We start from the raw sequence: 14,314 nt of genomic DNA, 5'->3' as shown, positions 1-14,314 counted from the left end.
GTAATTAATTGCATTCACAGCTGGGAAAAGAATCAAACAAAGCTATTTCCTAGAGTTAATTTGAATAATAATCAATGTATTTTGAATCCTTAAGAGTCTTTGATATAAAGTCAAAATTTTAAGGGAGTATTTTTGATTAAAAAATAAAACTACCCCAACATTTTGTTATTTCTTAAGTCGAATTCTGACCCATAGGCATGAAATCATGCTATACCTTAAGCCTTGTTTCTCTAGTGTTATTACAGGGAGCACACATGCAAGTTAAAAACTACAAGACAGTCTGAATCACAACAAATTAAAATTTGAGCTCATTAGAGGAAAAGAGTAGAAACATACGAATAAAATATCAAATGTTCCTGGCATGTAAAAAATCTAACATGTAAATTTATGAAGGCTTTTTGTTGTGCATATGCAGCATGACAATTTGGATGTGGTACATAATGCTATTCGGGAAACAAGCTAAATTAAAAACAAATGTAAAACATTCTAGTATTGATTGAAAGGACACGTGGCCTAGGGTAAACCTTGTATTTCTGCCAATCTTTTAATAGAATAAAGTCAGTCAAGCCAAAGTATCAAAATCATTAGAATTTACTAATTAAACAGATACTGAGTACTGAGTAACTTATTCTCTGTGTAAATATTTATGTATTTTTATTTTATATGAAGCTAAAGATGTGAAAAAATAACTCATAAAATAAACATTGATCCATATGGCTACTCATAGTTTATTTAGAGTGGGTTTTGAAAGTTTCAAAAGTAAACATTTGGTTGAAACAAACATTTTGATAACATGCTTTGTATAAAATGAGTGAATGGCTGTATGCAATAGGTCCTTCAGCATCCATATGTGGTCTACATTGCACAATCCCCATTAGTGGGGAAAAAATGGAGAAAGCAAACCAAACCAAACAGAATCATCATCATTAATGCGTTTGTTTTGTCTGATATACAAAAGCATGTTCATGTGCACACACACACACACACAATTAGTCCAATTTTTGTCCTTGATTTAAAAAAACTAGCTAGATCGATTCACATTTCTTTCTTTCTCTTTTGTTCATGGTAAATAAAATGTACTAGATCATATATAGATTTCTCAGATGAAGTAAGAAAACACAAAAATCCAGAATATCTACAGTGGTACAAATATATAAATAAATTATAATATGAGTTGCCTGTACTTTATTTTTTTCAACATCATTTAAAACCTAATAACTGCTATTGAGGTTAATATAATGAAAAAAGGCATTTTCATTCATACTGGTACACATTTTGATATGAAATAATGTCAGCTTTTTACTTCTATGTCTTAAAAAGATTTCATGAATTATAGCTTGACTTCGTGAAACTTTTGTTAACAGTTGAGTCAACAAACATTTCAAAGAGAACATCTTAAGCATTAGCTGTATACCATATATGTTATCCCTCTGGGGACAGACAATTTGGAATAGTCTTTCATTTTTTTTTATATAGGACGATTAGCCCTGAGCTAACATTGCCTGCCAATCCTCCTCTTTTTTTGCTGAGGAAGACTGGCCCTGTGTTAACATCTGTGCCCATCTTCCTCGACTTTATACGTGGGATGCCTGCCTCAGCATGGCTTGACAAGCGGTGCCTGTGTCCGCACCTGGGATCCGAACTGGCGAACCCTCGGCTGCCAGAGCAGAATGTGTGAACTTAACGTCTGCATCACTGGGCTGGTCCCCGGAATAGCCTTTTGAATAATCACTATTTTCTTTCCTCAAATGTATATGAATTTCTGCCATCTTTATATAACCAGATGTCTCTGTTACTTTTGCTACATCTTAATAAAAAGCTTGGCAAGTGAAATTAACGTAGATCAGTACATCATGAAACAGGATTTAAAATGACAAAATTAAAAATTGTAGGTGAAAAAAATAAAAACTTTATCAACCTATACACCTCAAACTTATATTCAACTCTTTCAAAGACATCCTTGGGGAATTTATTTTTAATGTATTATTAATAATAAACACCCTCTCCATCTTTAAACACATAAATATGCACATACACATGCCTGGGTTTGAAGTCTGTATGTCTCACTTTTCTCTTGAGTCAAATGTAGGTTAATGTGCTTATGCTAGAGAATTGATGTGAATGTTACATGAAAAACACATTTAATGTAGGAGCATCATGTCTGTCATATAGAAGGTGCCCATTAAATGTTAATTTTTTTCTGCAAGGTCTGTAAAATCAGTTAGCAATAGATGTTGTGCTGAAGGTTTCAAGAAATACTGAACAAATTAGCTTCTTTTTAAAGCTTTACCCCCATCCATCCAAACAAAATGATCCAGTTTAGAATATCTTCATGTACCCAATAGGGGTAATAAATAGTATTCACATTATAAGGTCATTGTGACAATAAAAATAAATCAATGCATGATGTCTGGAACATAGTAAATACCAAATAAATGCAATTATTATCGTTATCATAGGGGCATGGCATAGAAAAATATTAAGAAATTAAAAAATAAAATTCCAAAGCCAAATCTTAGCTAGCTGGCTTTCCTGAGTATTTCTTCACTTTTGAATAAGTATTTTTCAAGAATAATATTGACTAGTATTTGTGTACATTTACTATATGTACCATATATTAAATGCTAAATATATTAAATGCATATAATAAGCTAGGAGAAGCGTATTCTCTTTCTCATATGAGAGGTGAAGTATCATAGACCTCACTGATACTCACCAAACCCAGTTCTCCTCTTTCCTGTGCACATGAGGCATCTTCCTTTTCTTTCCTTCACAGTCAAGTTAGGACTGGTTCTGGCCAACTGACAGTGAACTGAAGTACCATGTGTGGTGCTTCACAGCCAAGTGTCATCTACTTTATCGGTAGCTAAGATTAAACAGTGATAGAGCTGTGACCTCAGGCCGGGTTTCCCATTTCCATTCGTCATTTCGCCATGTCATGCTACTTCCATGTTTCAGTCCACAACAATTATACAAACTAATGCCTTATTCTTATACAACATACAACCTATTTTGAAAGCATCTTAAATCTCTCTAAAGGGAAGCAGAGCATTGATAAATTAATTTGGTTGATGAACGAGATGTATTTGTATAGCAGTACAGGAAAAATGCAGCTTCTGGAGTCAGAATTCCTGAGCTCAATCTGCTACTGCTTCGTGACATTGACCAAACTGTTAACGTTGCTGTAGCTCAGTTTCTTCACCTGTGAAATAAATAATAATGTTCGAATTTACTTCATAAAGCTGTGATGGAGCTTGAGTGAGAATCCTAGTAAATCCTAGTAAAATACCTAGATCAAAAGAGCTATTCCTCATGACTAAATTTTTACTGTAGGTTATGAGCAAAGATAAAATTTTCTTTTGCACTTCTACCTCCTGTTACAAAAATGCACGGTTTATAGTAAATGAGATCAATTATTTTTAAAAGAAATAGTTAAGTTAGAAAATGTGCTCTTTTCAATCATGGAAGGAAATTTTTTTAAAAAATTAGCCACTATAAATAAAAGAGAGTATGCAGACTGATAAATACCATGGATACTACAGCCTAACTACCAGGTCTTGAATCCTGTTTCTGCCACTCATTGGCTGTGTGACTTTAGGCAAATTACTTAACATCTCTGTGGCTCAGTTTTCTCATCAGTGAAATCCGTATGGTTCTAATTCTCACCTCATAGGGTTGTGAGGGAGGATTACAAGTTTTAATAATTTTAAAAGCACTTACTGTTTTGCACTTAGTAAGCACTAAACAATAGTTATTAAGAAGGACAAAAGGAAGAAAAGCAAAATCAATACACTAGCTACTGTGTTTAGATCCATCACATTTTTGTTTTAAGATGAGAGTTTGTTTAAGATGAGTTTGTTTTCTTGTCTCTATTAGGAAGGCTCTGTTCCAGAGAAATTAGACCTCTGAAGATTACCGGACATCAATATACAAACTACATCACAAATTTGGGTAGCATCAACTCGATGCAGACCAATATTGACTTGCTTTTGATATTTCATAAATGTTCTCTCCTAAAATGTCCTTTATGTTTAAGAACTAACCTTTTCAAACCATTGATTATTCAGAATTTAAGATGTAATTTGTATAGGTACAAAAGCGTGGATATTTACAGAAATTTCCTGGTATAAGTTTCCCTTAATTGTCACACTAAGTGTGCCTTTTTAATTGGGATGTTGAATATTACCAGGTTTTACTATTGTTTTTAGTCTCTTTGGGGTAGGATTTATAAGTTCCAGAGTTGAAAAAGAAACAATAATGAAATACTATAAATCTGTTTTAGAGTTTAGCAGAGGTTGTGGCAATGTGTCATTTTGAATTTATTAGATTGAAAAAGCAAAACTTGTGGACAGCATTACTTAAACTTTAAAAAATAATTTAGCTTTTGTTTGGGGAGGGGAAAGTAGAGAGGCAACAACGAGAAATATGGATAGGGCAATTTGACACTCTCAAATAGCCTCAAAAAGATAGGAATCTGTGACATGAATCATTTTACATTTGGCTAAAATTTGAAATTTCTTATTTTCTCATATATATAGATAGATAGATAGATATTAGTATGAAAATAAGCTATTTTTGTTAAACTATTTCCTAGTTTACTTTAGCCAGGTACAGTTTTTCTTAGTATGACATGTAAAAATTTAACATTTTTCTCTTTTAGGATAATGTGATCCAGGTGCTCATCATTTCACCCCAAACAACAAATACATCTTCTGAACTAATTTGACCATCTGGAAAAAAGACAGATAAAAGATGGGGAGGAAAATGCCCTTTGCTATATCTATGTGGGGAAATTAATTTGAAGGCTGTAATTGGGGTATCCCATTCTTCTTTAAAATAAAATGACAGCAAAATAAGTAGTACAGATGTTGTATTTGGCCAAGAAAAATGAAATATTGTCCCTCAGTTGGTCCAGTCCGTCAAGTGAATCATGGACTATTGGGACTGCTGATTTATTAATTAAAATGTATATTTAGTATTAGCTTCATAATTACAGGGGCAATGAGTATCTATATCAATCTTAGTTTAGTTTCTAAAATTTGTGATCATATGGATAAATATCTATTTCCGTGTCGGTGTATGTGTGTCCTCTTGTTATTTTTTATTGGGGCTTCCTGGAAGGACCACTTTTTTAAAATAAAACTGCATCCGGCAATTTAAAGTGAGGAGGAACAGAACAAAGTTAATGAGATTAAGCATATTCTACATTAATTACTGTATATACTTGGTATTTGTGTGTTTCGCATTCAATATTTGAAAGATCCTATGGCCATGCAGACATTTTTAACTTGAATCCCTCTGTGTCGAAGCAGATGAGAATAAACAGCTCTTGACGAGTAAGGGAGCCTAGCCATTCACCCACCATCCAATTTCAAAAGAGCTTTACAAGAGCTATCTCTTCTGTTCTGAGGAATTCTTATTTATGTTTTAATAGCATTTTATGAAGAAAATTGCAAACCATAGGGTGTCAAGGAAACTTTGGCAAATGTCCCTGAAGAATGTTCAGTAGGTACCAAACTACTGCCAATAGCTGCTAGATGTTTTCATAATTATCCCTAATAGGAAGCGACTGACTTTAGCTAGATAATAAGTTATTCTCTAGTGTGATTATGGAACAGTTGTGCCAGAATCTGGTCCAGAATCTTGCAAGATGAAAACAGAATCGATATAGCAGCTCAGTCATATTCTTCCCCAGATGGCTGCAACCTGAGCCTCTTTAATGCCAGGAAAGACGCTGTCATGTCTTACCAGCAAAAACAGCCTCAGTTTGCCCATGTAGTGCCTCAGGCAGGCCAACTTTAGCGCTGGACTTTGATGGGGCTCTATTCAAAGAGCTGTTTGTTTAAAACATGATCTAGCATATACTGTAAGGAAGAGCTGTTCAGTGTTTATAAATATCACAGTCTCTATTTTAATTCTTCATGCTGAAGAGAGAAAGACAAATAATTAAATGCAAAATGAAAATTAGATTTTATAGTAGGTGCTGTATGCTACTCATGTATGCATTAGTACTCAGTTAAATATACAACATCTCTGCTAATCACTTTCAAAGGGTATTCCTGGGACATTATTTATGCATGCATTATTGTGGGTGTGGCTACTCCCAGATTTATAATGCAAATCTTCTATGTCTCCCATTTCTTTGACTTCTCTTTCTGATTTCTGGAAATGCAAACCATAAATTGAAGGAGAGAAAACATGTCAGTCCATTTTACACTTGTCATTGTCCAGACAAGAAGAGATTAATATTAATAGATACAATTAATCGGGGGAAATTATATAGGATTCCATGATTCTTGTAGTCTTTATACCCCAATAGCATATATCTTCAAACACAATGGTCATGATAAATGGAACTCTATGTGCAGAATATATGCCATTTAGGAGCAAGTCTTTGTGGGAAGAGAAACTGCAAGGGATACTGTGAATAGTTATATCCCTTAAAGAGAAAGAGAAAGTACCTAGATCTCTGGGGCTGGAGATGAGCCACAAAGGGAAATAAAAGTTGTGGCCTGAGTCAGAAAAGTCATGCCCTCCAGAGTTAGCAGGAGCACCTGTGCAGTACTCAAAAGTTACCAGAATGAAGTCAAAGTCTTGTGATTAAATTAACGTGTTATTGGGCCTGCTTTTTTCTTTTTCAACTTTAGCCAAAATATTACCCTAGCCACCCCCTGAAGAAGAAAAAAGAAATCACCTTTTCCCAGCATGTTTCACATCAATCACACATCTTTAGCCTGATGGTTGTTCTGTGATACTAGACACAATTCAGGGCAAATATATAGTGAAAATATATTCTTTAATTGCTCACCACCCGTTTCTTGCCAACACCACGCAGCGGCATGATGGCTAGTTCAGGTTTGCTGGTCAGGTGAGGCTGGCATTTCAGAAGCTTCAACAACAATAACAATCCCTTTGCCTTTTCTTTTCATCAGCGGATAGACAAAATGACTAAAGGTTCTCCTGTTTCGTGGTGGTGTACATTGTCAAGGCCTCCACACCGATGTTTATAGCTGGCAGCAAAACAATTGGTTGTTCTATGTCGTAATCTCTCATCCATCTGTTACATATGCTGCTTCATTCTTTTCCTTCAAGTTCCAGTTGCCTCAGAAATGGCGCAAGGTTGACACACTTCCCTCTCATTTACGTTTATTCTCTCTTTTTCCAACTCTCTTTTCGCAGTGTTAAAAAATATGATTTAGTTTCCAAAGCATGCACATTTACAAGCCCATACACACTGTTTTGTACACCCACACAAACTAAAGAGAAAGAAAATTACCCATGTATTTTTATTTAATCAGAGAACTTACTTCGAAGTCTTTTTGAGTTCTCATTCCTCCTTTCACAGCTTGCATCATGAGCAAACAGAATATAATTAGACTTAGAAAGTTGTTTATCAGTTTTAACATGTTAAAAACTAATTATGCCCTAGGTTCTATCAAAGTTGTGCTGGTGTTGATGGAGCCTCTAATGATGTCTTCCTTGCATGAACAGACCGTAGACAAATTGCTGCTGCCTTACAAGCACATTAATTTCTGATGTAGGAGGAAGTTTCTTTTTTAACAGAACTGAGCTTGCACTCCAAGCATTACCACCTGCTTAATCATAAATCCATATGATGTGATATAATTGAGTTCTAAATTAACTCCTTTATAAAATTAACGAATAAGTAAGTGATTGGGTATTAAAGTAAAATACTGAGTGATTATTTTATATTCCTGCAGAACTGTCAATGAAGTAAACCTATTGGTAAATTATCTATGAAACCTAAGTAACAGTTGTTCTAGTATAAAAATCTGAATTGTCCGACTTCTATAATAACTTTATAAAGACAAGTGTTTACATGGACCTCTTAATGTACTTAACTATAAAGCAATAGTAACATTGAAGTCTATTTTTGTGGAAAACGACATATGGAAAATTTATGAGAAATAATATTTAGTCTATTTTCTTAAAGAGGGTGGAAGCTTTGAGTATGGCAGGAAAAGAGAACATTTTCAAGTAAATAGCAGAGATCAAATTTCAGCTCAGTTCTCATTATAGCCATGAAGGCTACCCCAAGAACTACTACCTCTTTTTAGACTGAGTTAGCCTGCTCCTTGTCCGTATTTCCATGATGGGTTATAATACCCCTATCTATAGAACTTACTATATTGCAATTTAACTATTATTGGCATATTGATCTCTCAATGCTTCTAAGGCATGAGAGTAGCTTACACTTTTTTGAATCCCAGAAATAAACACAACCGTTGGATATAGTTAATGCAGAAAACTTGTTAGGGAATGAGATTGTTAAGCAGAAAGCAAATAGCTCAAACCGCAAAAGGGACAACATAAGAGAGGATAGGATGGGAGTAAGCTAGAGCTTGGGATAGGTGAGAGAGGCTGGCAAGGGAGCAGCAAGTCTGATAGTTGCTAGGCTCTGGAAGTGCTTTTGTGGAGAGCTGTGAAAAGAAGATCCGGATTTGGAGAGTTAGAAAAATGTTAATAGGAAACAGAATTTGTTCAAATATAAGTGTGCTTTAAAAATCAAGGATCATTAACAGTCCATTCCATCCGTCATCCATGGTGGTCTAGTGGTTAAGATTTGGAGCTCTCACTGCTGCGACCTGGGGTCATTCCTGGTCAGGGAATCACATCACCCATCTGTAGGTTGTCATACCGTGGCATGTGTGTGTTGCTGAAAGCTATGCCACAAGTATTTCAAATACTAGCAGCGTCACCCATGGTAGACAGTTTTAAGTGGAGTTTCCAGACTGAGACAAGGAAGAAGGACCTGGCCACCCACTTCCAAAAAAATTAGCTATGAAACCTTTATGAATAGCAGTGGAGCATTGTCTGATACAGCACTGGAAAATGAGAGGATGGCACAAAAAGACCAGGCAGCCTTCTGCTCTGCTGTACACAGGGTTGCTAGGAGTTGGAATTGACTTGACTCCAGCACTAACAACAACAATTCTGTCAGTAGAAATATGGCAAATATGATAGTAACTATATACTCTATGAAACACGCTAAACCGTGAAGAGGTCTACTTTGAAACGTTTTGATAAACTCAAATACGCCTCAACGCTAATTCACTGGAAGAATCAATCGTCAGTCCTACATCGACTTCTGCATCTGTTGAGAACTATGATACTTTTCATTCATTACACAGCTCAAGGAATAAGGATCTGCTCATTTGTTTCAAGGTCATTCCTCTATCCTCTGAAACCTAATGAACAGAAGTTGAACCTAAACAAACCATTTATCTCAAAGAAATATTACATTTTTGCATATATTATTCTCACATAAATAGAGAGTCATCCTAAGGCTAAGCTAATTTTTGAACAAATACTCTATTAATTTGATTATTTGGGCTGCAAGTGAAAGAAGCCAAACTCAAATTATTATGAACAAAACGGGAATATATTGCATCTCATAATTAGAGGTCCACTGTATGCCAGCCCACAGGCACAGCTTAATCTAAATATTTAACCATCTTTTAGGGCATTGTTTTTCTCCCTTTCACTTGTTCTGCTTTCCTTTGTATTTATCTCATGATAAAGTGAGGATGCCTTTTGTTATTGCAAATATGTCATCAATAGTTCTGGACACACTAACTCTTAGCTTAATAACTAAGCAGCAAGAGAGCCTTTTTCCTCCAAAAGTTCTAAGAAAGTCTAGAACTAATCCCAATTGGCCCTGTTTGGTTACCATGAGATTTCAGAAACCATCACTTAGTCCTGGGAAATGAGACATTATCATTTGTTCTGCCGCTGCTATGCTCCCAATAGTAGCACCAGTGTGTGTGATCAGCCCATCACAGGGGTAGAAAGTAAGAGATTCTCCAAAGAAGAAGAAATGGCTCTGTAATGAAGAAAGTTTTACTTTCCTAGAAAGGGGGGGGGGTGATAGATATTAAAACAGAGATAATTTGTATAGACAAAATTTTGAGCAGTCTATTCCCATAAAACTAAAATTCAAAGGAAATGACATTATTGCCTCTAATTCCTATTGTCTTTATTTTCTTGCCTTTCTGTACACACCTCCGATTGCAGGAGCACATCCCTGGGTCCTGGGCCCTCTTGAGTCCTCTTCCCAATTTTTGCTCTTATGGACTCATTAACATTGGCTCCAAATTACCTACCATGATGTAAAATTGTATAAAATGCAACATAGTCTATTGCTATAGCTGTGAGGAAATAGGTACTTACATACATTGCTGTTGGAATGCAATGTATGTACAACCTTTTTGGTGGGAATGGTACAACCTTTCTGGTGGGAATTTTGTGATACCTAACAAAACGACATATTCATTTACTGCCCAACCAGCAATCCCACTTCTAAGAATCTACCCTGAAGATAACTTCCAAAAATCTAAACGTACAAGTGTACAAGAGGATCTGTGATCTCAAAACATTGGAAACAATCTACATCCTCATACAGAGAAGAGTGGCTGAATGAGCTATGGTGTATTCACACAGTGGAGTACTTTGCAAGTTTAAAAGACAAATGAGGATGATTTCTTTGAAGTTGTATAAAGTGATCCCAGCATTTTTTTTTTAATAGCTAACCCACTCACTAACACCAGCAGATTTTTTTCTTTAAGATTGGCACCTGAGCTAACATCTGTTGCCAATCTTTTTATTTTTTTTCTCTTCTTCTCCCCAAAGCCCCCGGTTACATAGTTGTATATTCTAGTTGTAGGTCCTTCTGGCTCTGTTATGTGAAACACCTCCTCAGCATAGCCTGACAGGCAGTGCTAGGTCTGTGCCCAGGATCCAAACCAGTGAAACCGTGGGCCACCGAAGCAGAGCAGATGAACTTAACCACTTGGCCACGGGGCCAGCTCCTCCAGCATATATTTTTAAGTGAAGAGAAGCAAAGGATATTTGTGCAATCTCAGAGTATCTTTCATGAGGTAATTTAATTACACAGGAAAAAAATGGTTAACCTTATAGTGGATTAATGTGGCAGATACTATCTTAGCCTTGAAGACCTGATTAATATTCTCAACAATAAGATATACCTACATTATATATCCCATTATATGAACCACAGAGAAGGGCACAATGTGACTTTTGCAATCTTCTTGCAAAAATTTATAATGACAATTTAATCATGAGGACACATCAAACACAATTTGAGTCAGTGGTATTCAATAAAATAACTGGCTTGAACTCTTCAAGAGTTTCAAGGTCATAAAAGACAAAAAAAGGCTGAGAAACCGCAGCAGATTGAGAGAAGCTAAGGAAACCTAACCACTAAAGCAATAAGGAAACAACAACAAAATGCAATATGAGATCCTGAATTATATTCTGGACCAGAGAAACTTCGTTAGCGGGAAAAATTGCGGAACTTGAATTCTTGCAGATTAGTTAATAGTACTGCATTGACGTTAATTTCCTGGTTTTGATAATTTTAGTATAGTTAAGTAAAATGAGAAGCCAGAGGGAAGGCATGAGACAAGTAATTGCACTTTTTTGTAACTTTTCTATCAGTTTAAAATTATTTCAAAATAAAAAGTTGAGAAGAATTTTAGAAAATCAACAGATCTTGTATGTAATAGTTGATCATGAACATGTAGGAAATGGCCATAGTCTCTTAAAGACACTAATTTTCTTCGAACAACCCAGAGAGCCAAATATGTTAGTTTTCCATGGCTGCCATAATAATTAGCAAGTCAGTGGTTTAAACAACAGAGATTTATTTTCTCATAATTCTGGAGGCCAGAGGTTCAAGATCAAGGTGTTGGGAGGGTTGGTTCATTTTGAGGGCTCTTAGGGAAGGGTCTTTTCCAAGCTTCTCTTCTTGCTCTGGTAGTTCTTTTGTTTGTGATGGTGTAACTCCTGTCTTTACACGGTACTGTCCCTGTGTATGGGCCTGTGTCCAAATGTCCCCTTTTTGTAAGAATACAAGTCGTACTGGTTGAGAGTCGTACTTTACTCCAGGTTGACCTCATCTTAACTAACTATATCTGTAACAAACCATTTTACAGAAAAGTTCACATTCTGAGGTATTAAGGGTTAGAACTACAGCATATCTTTTCTTCTTTACTTTTTTTTCATGCGAGGTGAGAGGGAGACGTAATTAAACCTATAACACAACGGCATCTCTAGTCCAAAAAGGCCCCCATTCCCAAAGCCCCACTTACTCTAAGAAGGACTTTATTAGAGTAAATTATGTTCATTTCATAATTATGTGCAAAAATTTCAGAAATGTGTATGATAAAGCCTAGAATTATACAAAAGAATTATTAAAAAAAACAGTTGAGAAATTTCTTCATGTAGTTCTCAATAGAGGAAATTCTCAGTTCTAATCATCTTATACAAGAAATCATGAGGCCTGACTTTAAGATCTTGCTCCACAATTTACCAACTGTGTGTACCCAGAGGTACCTCCCTGGATTATCTGAAAAATAATTTTCTATAGTATAAACTAGTAAGAGATGAATTTCTGTCACTTGCAGGCAAGACTCTTGGGAGATGATGAAAATAGACAATATTATTTTGGGGAAATAGTAAATATCTGGACATATTCTGTCATGTGTAAATGTGCCCATAAAGCTACATTTAGGAAAAGACTGTGATCTTTTCGAAGAGAGAGAAATTTGTCAGAAAAATTAAAGAAAAAGATGCAAAAAGACATAAGAATTAAATATTGTAGCTGCCCCTGACACAGGAAGGGTTAATAATCACTGGAAAAGGCTTGCCAACAAACTGTGACCCGGAGGTGAGAAGGCCGGTTAGCGAATGACGGGTAAGACCTCCAGGGGGAGGCAACCTAAGACAGGCAGTGGCCAACCGGGGGCACAGATGGAGAAACGATATCGATATTGGGAGCAGGAGGGACTGTTGCCTAAGAGACCTTGCCTGCTCCGAGATACAAATATACCAGCACAGCAATAACATGATAATATCAAAACAGAGGCCAAGGGAGGGCTCCTTGAGAAATCACTAAGAATTCTTGGCATTTGCTAATTACTTCATCCAGAACACCTGTGTATGTTTAACGGCTGTAAGCCATGTATATATTGAAACACTGGTTATAATAAACTCAGGGTGGCCATCAGCCCTCTCCGCATCTATCCTGATGTGTACATTGGATTGCAACACCGACAAATATATTAAAAAGACATGTAAAATTAGTAGGGCAAGAATCCATAAGTCAAGTAGTATAGTTAGCAAGCATTCCAGGAAAAAATGTAGGATCCATACTTTAACTCACACATATATAAAAATAAATTAATAAATGTAAAACATTTAAAAATGAAATTATAAAAGTTCTAGAAGGAAAACATAGATGATGAGTTACATTATCTTTACATAGGGGAAGACCTTTTAAAGCATATTTCTAAAATCAGAAACCCTACAGGAAAGACTGATAGATAGCATTATATTAAAATATCATATGACAACATTATCACCAATAAAAATATTGTAAATATTATAAATAACTATTTTAATTTTGTATGAACTACAGTACCATAAACCTATTGTAAACTCAAACAACAAATTTTGACAAAAATTTGCAGCGATAAAATATACAAAGTCAATATCCTAATTAAATAAAAGTCCTTTGATTATATAAATAATAGATACACTTCAATGATTCCAATTTCAAAGCAAAATACACACATTCATTTCTAATAACAGTGGGATTCAGGTAAAGTGATGCTCTCATGGCTATAAAGGTGAGATAAAATAGAATTGAGGACAATTTGCCAAACGTCATCTTAAAAATCATTTAAATGTTTGTGAAGAATTTTTCTACCATATGATCAACATTTTGCTACTTGTAATACAGATAATCAAAGCAACATCAAAGTCCTAATACAGGAACAGTAATAAATCAGTTCTGGTGCACACCAAAAAACAAAAAAAAGTATATCATGTAACCAATAAAAAAAGGGCTTTAGAAAAATAGCTGATGACATGCATAATTGTTCACAGTCTTGTAAATAAAATAAATACGCATCTGTATATACAAAGCGTACTATTTTTCTGCATAATATATAGAAAATATATTTTCTGCATACTATTTCTGCAAAATATATAAATAATTTCTATATACAGTCATGGCATCACTTAACGACAGGGATACATTCTGAGAAATGTACTGTTAGGCGATTTCGTTGTTGTGCAAACATCCCAGAGTGAACTTACACAAATCTAGATAGTATGGCCTACCACACACTTAGGCTATATGATACAAGTCTTATGGGACTACCGTTGTATATGCAGTTCATCATTGACCAAAAAGTCATTATGTGGTGCATGACTATGCACAAAATATATACACAATTTTTGTACATGTAAAATATATAAATATATATAG

This window comes from Equus asinus, chromosome 3 (genome assembly GCF_041296235.1).
Source record: "Equus asinus isolate D_3611 breed Donkey chromosome 3, EquAss-T2T_v2, whole genome shotgun sequence".
Classification (NCBI taxonomy): domain Eukaryota; kingdom Metazoa; phylum Chordata; class Mammalia; order Perissodactyla; family Equidae; genus Equus; species Equus asinus.
This window is presented reverse-complemented; position numbering follows the sequence as displayed.